Below are 9,690 nucleotides of genomic sequence, written 5' to 3' on the forward strand. Positions count from 1 at the left end.
TTTCGTTCGGTTCTTGGTTGTTGAAGATACAGCCGCACACAAGGTGGTCGCATGGGAGGCAACTAGAAATTATGTCCTGATTTGATGCTTATAGATCCTCTTTCGTATTACACTTTATCATGTTTTTAGACTTCTTTAAACAGGGTTCCCCCAAATTTCTAGTATCAGTGAAATCATAGCATTACAATGTCAGCCGCCTGACACACTAACCACCACATAAACCAGCCCAGAGAACAGAGACAACAGAAGTTTGAAGCTAACCAATGTTTAGACTTATAACATAAGTTATTTTCTTGAATTTGTATATATTTCAATGAAGACTGTAAGCTTTCTTATCTTTGTTTCGTAAGACGAAGTGCGCTAGAGGAAAACTTGCCATTATGCATTGCTCAGTGCACCATATTGCCTTCATTTTCTCTGCAGCTTTTTAAAATTTGGTGTTACTTAATTGGCAAGTAAGAAGGGATGGGTGACTTACAAATAGAAGAACATGTGGATGTATGGTTAAACCATGGGAACTTTCCAATAAACAGATGATTATGACATTGCCTCAAGTTTTACTCTGCTGAATTTTTTTTATCACAACATTTAGCCACCCTCAGATAATCGATGATCTACTTATCTTCACACGGGTAAATTATATGCCCTACGACATGCACATGCATCTATTCCTCTGTGCCCACCCCATTCAAAATGAATGCAGAGTTTCTGTCCAACCAAATATTGATGTCTTGTCGTCAGCCTATGCATTCCTCTGGCAATGACGATCTCAGCCGTGTTCTTCATATATTGGTTTCTTGATACAACAGGGAAGTATTCTTAGGTTTAGTTTGAAACAAAGTACAGTTGGGAGTTAGCGTTTTTGGGCATCTGAGCATTTGCTGGTGAAATGGTCGAATTGGCAGTGATTTGAATTATGTTAATCGTTCAACAGAACGAACTCAATTGATTTCATATGCTAGAGTGCAGAATTTGCAACCTTCAATTGCAGGCATCAACAAGTTAGCATCCCTGAAATTTCTGTCAAATCCAACCACTAATCATTAAGTAAATTCTCGCTCAACTGCTTTTTATGTCTGTACCTATGTCCTATGATGTATTCCTATGCAGTTATCTGAATTTATGAGATGTTCTATTTGTGCTACGCAAGTCTGTCAAAACATTTGCTCTAGCTACCTGTTTTATACAGTGTGCTTATGTCTTCTATATGCATGGCATATTTATTGGTTACTGGGATCCAAGTGCTATATTTGCAGGGCACCATCTCTCAAGAGTCTTCGCCTCATTTCTTGCTATAATTTTGATGTTGAAGGACTTGAAGAGGCGGTAGTGAAGTTCCCTTTGCTTGAGGAGCTTGAGCTTTCTTTGTCTGCAAATGTGGGTGAGAGTGGCGTGTTTGGGGTTGTTGGCAGGGCATGCCCACAACTGAAGCGCTTCAGACTGAGTAAGGACGTGTTCTACGATTTTGAAGCCAGTGGGTATGACAAGGACGACGTAGCCTGGGGATTGCAACTATGCACGAGTTGCGGTCTTTGCAGCTGTTTGGCAATTGCCTCACCAATAAAGGACTGGCAGCTATCCTGGACAATTACCGCCACCTGGAGTCCCTTGACATTCGTTATTGCTTCAACATTGACATGGATGGCGCGCTGCGCTCAAAGTGTGCTAGGATAAGCCCAGTGAGGCTTCCCAATGACTCAACTGATGATTATGACTTCGAGGTGCAGGAGCTTATCTGGGCGGATTCAGGGTCCTTTTCGGCTGATTATACGGGATCTGGTTCTGACTATGAGCTTGACTCGGAAGATTACGATGACTACTGTGATCCTTCCCGCTACCTTGATGGTGTGTACGAGGACGAGCTTAATGAAGAAGATAGGATGCTTCTCAGGGGTATGCGCATGCTAATGAAGTGAACTCCATCGGGGACGTTGTGATCAAAGTGCCTGGATGTACCTTTTTGCCAAAGTATCTGCACTACTGATCTGCGCTTTGGTTCTTCTGCTGGCGGCATGGATCTGCTTCTGCATTGACTTCTCCTTTAAGATCGTAGAGTGTTTCCTGTATTGTCAAACCGATCTTCTTAAACATGTGTTGAGAGTCATTTACCTTGCAGTTTAGTTCAAGTCGTTCTGAAATATGCTTTGTAGTAAGTGTTGGGGAACGTAGTAATTTCAAAAAATTTCCTACGCACACGCAAGATCATGGTGATGCATAGCAACGGGAGGGGAGAGTATGATCTACGTACCCTTGTAGATCGACAGCGGAAGCATTAGCACAACGCGGTTGATGTAGTCGTACGTCTTCACGGCCCGACCGATCAAGCACCGAAACTACGGCACCTCCGAGTTCTAGCACACGTTCAGCTCGATGACAATCCCCGGACTCCGATCCAGCAAAGTGTCGGGGAAGAGTTTCGTCAGCACGACGGCGTGGTGACGATCTTGATGTACTACCGTCGTAGGGCTTCGCCTAAGCACCGCTACAATATTATCGAGGATTATGGTGGAAGGGGGCACCGCACACGGCTAAGAATATGATCACGTGGATCAACTTGTGTGTCTAGGGGTGCCCCCTGCCCCCGTATATAAAGGATCAAGGGGGGGTGCGGCCGGCCAGGAGGAGGGCGCGCCAGGAGGAGTCCTACTTTGTCATCGGTATGTTACTTGCCCGAGATTCGATCGTCGGTATCTCAATACCTAGTTCAATCTCGTTACCGGCAAGTCTCTTTACTCGTTTCGTAATACATCATCTCGCAACTAACTCATTAGTTGCAATGCTTGCAAGGCTTATGTGATGTGCATTACCGAGAGGGGCCAGAGATACCTCTCCGACAATCAGAGTGACAAATCCTAATCTCGAAATACGCCAACCCAACATGTACCTTTGGAGACACCTGTAGAGCTCCTTTATAATCACCCAGTTACGTTGTGACGTTTGGTACCACACAAAGTGTTCCTCCGGTAAACGGGAGTTGCATAATCTCATAGTCATAGGAACATGTATAAGTCATGAAAAAAGCAATAGCAACATACTAAACGATCGGGTGCTAAGCTAATGGAATGGGTCATGTCAATCACATCATTCTCCTAATGATGTGATCCCATTAATCAAATGACAACACATGCCTATGGTTAGGAAACATAACCTATCTTTGATTAACGAGCTAGTCAAGTGGAGGCATACTAGTGACGTTTTGGTTTGTCTATGTATTCACACAAGTATTATGTTTTCGGATAATACAATTCTAGCATGAATAATAAACATTTATCATGATATAAGGAAATAAAATAATAACATTATTATTGCCTCTAGGGCATATTTCCTTCAGTCTCCCACTTGCACTAGAGTCAATAATCTAGATTACACAGTAATGATTCTAACACCCATGGAGCTTTGGTGCTGATCATGTTTTGCTCGTGGAAGAGGCTTAGTCAACGGGTCTGCTAAGTTCAGATCCGTATGTATCTTGCAAATCTCTATGTCTCCCACCTGGACTAGATCCCGGATGGAATTGAAGCGTCTCTTGATGTGCTTGATTCTCTTATGAAATCTGGATTCCTTTGCCAAGCCAATTGCACCAGTATTGTCACAAAAGATTTTCATTGGACCCGATGCACTAGGTATGACACCTAGATCAGATATGAACTCCTTCATCCAAACTCCTTCGTTTGCTGCTTCCGAAGTAGCTATGTACTCCGCTTCACATGTAGATCCCGCCACAACGCCTTGTTTAGAACTGCACCAACTGACAGCTCCACCGTTTAATGTAAACACATATCCGGTTTGTGATTTAGAATCGTCCGGATCAGTGTCAAAGCTTGCATCAACGTAACCATTTACGATGAGATCTTTGTCACCTTCATATATGAGAAACATATCCTTAGTCCTTTTCAGGTATTTCAGGATGTTCTTGACCGCTGTCCAGTGATCCACTCCTGGATTACTTTGCTACCTCCCTGCTAGACTTATAGCAAGACACACATCAGGTCTGGTACACAGCATTGCATACATGATAGAGCCTATGGCTGAAGCATAGGGAACATCTTTCATTTTCTCTCTATCTTCTGCATTGGTCGGGGATTGAGTCTTACTCAATTTCACACCTTGTAACACAGGCAAGAATCGTTTCTTTGCTTGATCTATTTTGAACTTCTTCAAAACTTTGTCAAGGTATGTGCTTTGTGAAAGTCCAATTAAGCGTCTTGATCTATCTCTATAGATCTTAATGCCCAATATGTAAGCAGCTTCACCAAGGACTTTCATTGAAAAACTCTTATTCAAGTATCCTTTTATGCTATCCAGAAATTCTATATCATTTCCGATTAGCAATATGTCATCTACATATAATATCAGAAATGCTACAGAGCTCCCACTCACTTTCTTGTAAATACAGGCTTCTCCAAAAGTCTGTACAAAACCAAATGCTTTGATCACACTATCAAAGCGTTTATTCCAACTCCGAGAGGCTTGCACCAGTCCATAAATGGATCGCTGGAGCTTGCACACTTTGTTAGCTCCCTTTGGATCGACAAAACCTTCCGACTGCATCATATACAACTCTTCTTACAGAAATCCATTCAGGAATGCAGTTTTGACATCCATTTGCCAAATTTCATAATCATAAAATGCGGCAATTGCTAACATGATTCAGATAGACTTAAGCATCTCTACGGGTGAGAAGGTCTCATCGTAGTCAATCCCTTGAACTTGCCGAAAACCTTTTGCGACAAATCGAGCTTTGTAGACAGTAACATTACCGTCAGCGTCAGTGTTCTTCTTGAAGATCCATTTATTCTCAATTGCTTGCCGATCATTGGGCAAGTCAACCAAAGTCCATACTTTGTTCTCATACATGGATCCCATCTCAGATTTCATGGCTTCAAGCCATTTTGCGGAATCTGGGCTCACCATCGCTTCTTCATAGTTCGTAGGTTCATCATGATCTAGTAGCATGACTTCCAGAACAGGATTACCGTACCACTCTGGTGCGGATCTTACTCTGCTTGATCTACGAGGTTCAGTAGTATCTTGTTCTGAAGTTTCATGATCATTATCATTAGCTTCCTCACTAATTGGTGTAGGTGTCACAGAAACAGGTTTCTGTGATGTACTACTTTCCAATAAGGGAGCTGGTACAGTTACCTCGTCAAGTTCTACTTTCCTCCCACTCACTTCTTTCGAGAGAAACTCCTTCTTTAGAAAGTTTCTGAATTTAGCAACAAAAGTCTTGCCTTCGGATCTGTGATAGAAGGTGTATCCAATAGTTTCCTTTGGATATCCTATGAAGACACATTTCTCCGATTTGGGTTCGAGCTTATCAGGTTGAAGTTTTTTCACATAAGCATCACAGCCCCAAACTTTCAGAAACGACAACTTTGGTTTCTTGCCAAACCACAGTTCATATGGCGTCGTCTCAACGGATTTTTATGGTGCCCTTTTTAACATGAATGCGGCTGTCTCTAGAGCATATCCCCAAAACGATAGCGGTAAATCAGTAAGAGACATCATAGATCGCACCATATCTAGTAAAGTACGATCACGACATTCGGACACACCATTACGCTGTGGTGTTCCGGGTGGCGTAGTTGTGAAACTATTCCACATTGTTTTAAATGTACACCAAACTCGTAACTCAAATATTCTCCTCCAGGATCAGATCGTAGGATTTTATTTTCTTGTTACAATGATTTTCAACTTCACTCTGAAATTCTTTGAATTTTTCAAATGTTTCAGATTTATGTTTCATTAAGTAGATATACCCATATCTGCTTAAGTCATTTGTGAAGGTGAGAAAATAACGATATCCGCCATGAGCCTCAACATTAATCGGACCATATACATCTGTATGTATGATTTCCAATAAATCTGTTGCTCTCTCCATAGTACCGGAGAACGGTGTTTTTGTCATCTTACCCATAAGGCATGGTTCGCAAGTACCAAGTGATTCATAATCAAGTGGTTCCAAAAGCCCATTAGTATGGAGTTTCTTCATGCGCTTTATACCGATATGACCCAAACGACAGTGCCACAAATAAGTTGCACTATCATTATCAACTCTGCATCTTTTGGTTTCAACACTATGAATATGTGTGTTACTACTATCGAGATTTAATAAAAATAGACCACTCTTTAAGGGTGCATGACCATAAAAGATATTACTCATGTAAATAGAACAACCATTATTCTCTGATTTAAATGAATAACCGTCTCGCATCAAACAAGATCCAGATATAATGTTCATGCTTAACGCTGGCACCAAATAACAATTATTTAGGTCTAATACTAATCCCGAAGGTAGATGTAGAGGTAGCGTGCCGACTGCGATCACATCGACTTTGGAACCATTTCCCACGCGCATCGTCACCTCGTCCTTAGTCAATCTTCGCTTAATCCGTAGTCCCTGTTTCGAGTTGCAAATATTAGCAACAGAACCAGTATCAAATATCCAGGTGCTACTACGAGCATTAGTAAGGTACACATCAATAACATGTATATCACATATACCTTTGTTCACCTTGCCATCCTTCTTATCCGCCAAATACTTGGGGCAGTTCCGCTTCCAGTGACCAGTCTGCTTGCAGTAGAAGCACTAAGTTTCAGGCTTAGGTCCAGGTTTGGGTTTCTTCTCTTGAGTAGCAACTTGCTTGCTGTTCTTTTTGAAGTTCCCCTTCTTCTTCCCTTTGCCCTTTTTCTTGAAACTAGTGGTCTTGTTGACCATCAACACTTGATGCTCCTTCTTGATTTCTACCTCCGCAGCTTTCAGCATTGCGAAGAGCTCGGGAATAGTCTTATTCATCCCTTGCATATTATAGTTCATCACGAAGCTCTTGTAGCTTGGTGGCAGTGATTGGAGAATTCTGTCAATGACACAATCATCTGGAAGATTAACTCCCAATTGAATCAAGTGATTATTATACCCAGACATTTTGAGTATATGCTCACTGACAGAACTGTTCTCCATCTTGCAGCTATAGAACTTATTGGAGACTTCATATCTCTCAATCCGGGCATTTGCTTGAAATATTAACTTCAACTCCTGGAACATCTCATATGCTCCATGATGTTCAAAACGTCATTGAAGTCCCGATTCTAAGCCATAAAGCATAGCACACTGAACTATCGAGTAGTCATCAGCTTTGCTCTGCCAGACGTTCATAACATCTGGTGTTGCTCCAGCAGTAGGCCTGGCACTTAGCGGTGCTTCCGGGACGTAATTCTTCTGTGCAGCAATGAGGATAATCCTCAAGTTACGGACCCAGTCCGTGTGATTGCTACCATCATCTTTCAACTTTGCTTTCTCAAGGAATGCATTAAAATTCAATGGAACAACAGCACGGGCCATCTATCTACAGTCAAACATAAACAAGCAAGATACTATCAGGTACTAAGTTTCATGATAAATTTAGGTTCAATTAATCATATTACTTAAAGAACTCCCACTTAGATAGACATCCCTCTAATCCTCTAAGTGATTACGTGATCCAAATCAACTAAACCATGTCCGATCATCACGTGAGATGGAGTAGTTTCATTGGTGAACATTACTATGTTAATAATATCTACTATATGATTCACGCTCGACCTTTCGGTCTCCGTGTTCCGAGGCCATATCTGTATATGCTTGGCTCGTCAAGTATAACCTGAGTATTCCGTGTGTGCAACTGTTTTGCACCCGTTGTATTTGAACGTAGAGCCTATCACACCCGATCATCACGTGGTGTCTCAGCATGAAGAACTTTCGCAACGGTGCATACTCAGGGAGAACACTTCTTGATAATTAGTGAGAGATCATCTTATAATGCTACCATCAATCAAAGCAAGATAAGATGCATAAAAGATAAACATCACATGCAATCAATATAAGTGATATGATATGGCCATCATCATGTTGTGCTTGTGATCTCCATCCTCGAAGCACCGTCGTGATCACCATCGTCACCGGCGCGACACCTTGATCTCCATCGTAGCATCGTTGTTGTCTCGCCAATCTTATGCTTCCACGACTATCGCTACCGCTTAGTGATAAAGTAAAGCATTACAGCGCGATTGGATTGCATACAATAAAGCGACAACCATATGGCTCCTGCCAGTTGCCGATAACTCGGTTACAAAACATGATCATCTCATACAATAAAATTTAGCATCATGTCTTGACCATATCACATCACAAAATGCCCTGCAAAAACAAGTTAGACGTCTTCTACTTTGTTGTTGCAAGTTTTACGTGGCTGCTACGGGCTTAAACAAGAACCAATCTTACCTACGCATCAAAACCACAATGATAGTTTGTCAAGTTGGTGCTGTTTTAACCTTCGCAAGGACCGGGCGTAGCCACACTCGGTTCAACAAAAGTTGGAGAAACTGTCACCCGCTAGCCACCTTTGTGCAAAGCACGTCGGGAAAACCGGTCTCGCGTAAGCGTACGTGTAATGTCGGTCCGGGCTGCTTCGTCCAACAATACCGCCGAACCAAAGTATGACATGCTGGTAAGCAGTATGACTTATATCGCCCACAACTCACTTGTGTTCTACTCGTGCATATAACATCAACACATAAAACCTAGGCTCAGATGCCACTGTTGGGGAACGTAGTAATTTCAAAAAAATTCCTACGCACATGCAAGATCATGGTGATGCATAGCAACGGGAGGGGAGAGTGTGATCTACGTACCCTTGTAGATCGACAGCGGAAGCGTTAGCACAACGCGGTTGATGTAGTCGTACGTCTTCACGGCCCGACCGATCAAGCACCGAAACTATGGCACCTCCGAGTTCTAGCACACGTTCAGCTCGATGACGATCCCCGGACTCTGATCCAGCAAAGTGTCGGGGAAGAGTTCCGTCAGCACGACGGCGTGGTGATGATCTTGATGTACTACCGTTGCAGGGCTTCGCCTAAGCACCGCTACAATATTATCGAGGATTATGGTGGAAGGGGGCACCGCACACGGCTAAGAATATGATCACGTGGATCAACTTGTGTGTCTAGGGGTGCCCCCTGCCCCTGTATATAAAGGATCAAGGGGGGGTGCGGCCGACCAGGAGGAGGGCGCGCCAGGAGGAGTCCTACTCCCACCGGGAGTAGGATTCCCCCCTTTCCTAGTTGGAATAGGATTCGGGAGGGGGGAAAGAGGAGAGAGAGAAGGAAGGGGGGGCGCCGCCCCCCTCTCCTTGTCCTATTCGGACTAGGGGGAGGGGCGTGCGGCCCAGCCCTGGCGACCTCTCCTCTCTTCCACTAAAGCCCACTAAGGCCCATATACCTCCCGGGGGGTTCCGGTAACCTCCCGGTACTCCGGTAAAATCCCGATTTTACCCGGAACACTTCCGATATCCAAATATAGGCTTCCAATATATCAATCTTTATGTCTCGACCATTTCGAGACTCCTCGTCATGTCCGTGATCACATCCGGGGCTCCGAACAAACTTCGGTACATCAAAATGCATAAACTCATAATATAACTGTCATCAAAACCTTAAGCGTGCGGACCCTACGGGTTCGAGAACAATGTAGACATGACCGAGACACGTCTCCGATCAATAACCAATAGCGGAACCTGGATGCTCATATTGGCTCCCACATATTCTATGAAGATCTTTATCGGTCAGACCGCATAACAACATACGTTGTTCCCTTTGTCATCGGTATGTTACTTGCCCGAGATTCGATCGTCGGTATCTCAATACCTA

At 43.3% G+C, this 9,690-nt stretch overlaps 1 pseudogene; it reads left to right on the plus strand.

The window, feature by feature from the left end:
• The window catches only part of LOC119272773, a 2,507-nt pseudogene extending 591 nt beyond the window's left edge, over window positions 1-1,916 (plus strand).
• Window positions 1,917-9,690: the final 7,774 nt, after the last annotated feature.

This window comes from Triticum dicoccoides, chromosome 3A, assembly GCF_002162155.2.
Source record: "Triticum dicoccoides isolate Atlit2015 ecotype Zavitan chromosome 3A, WEW_v2.0, whole genome shotgun sequence".
Classification (NCBI taxonomy): Eukaryota; Viridiplantae; Streptophyta; class Magnoliopsida; order Poales; family Poaceae; genus Triticum; species Triticum dicoccoides.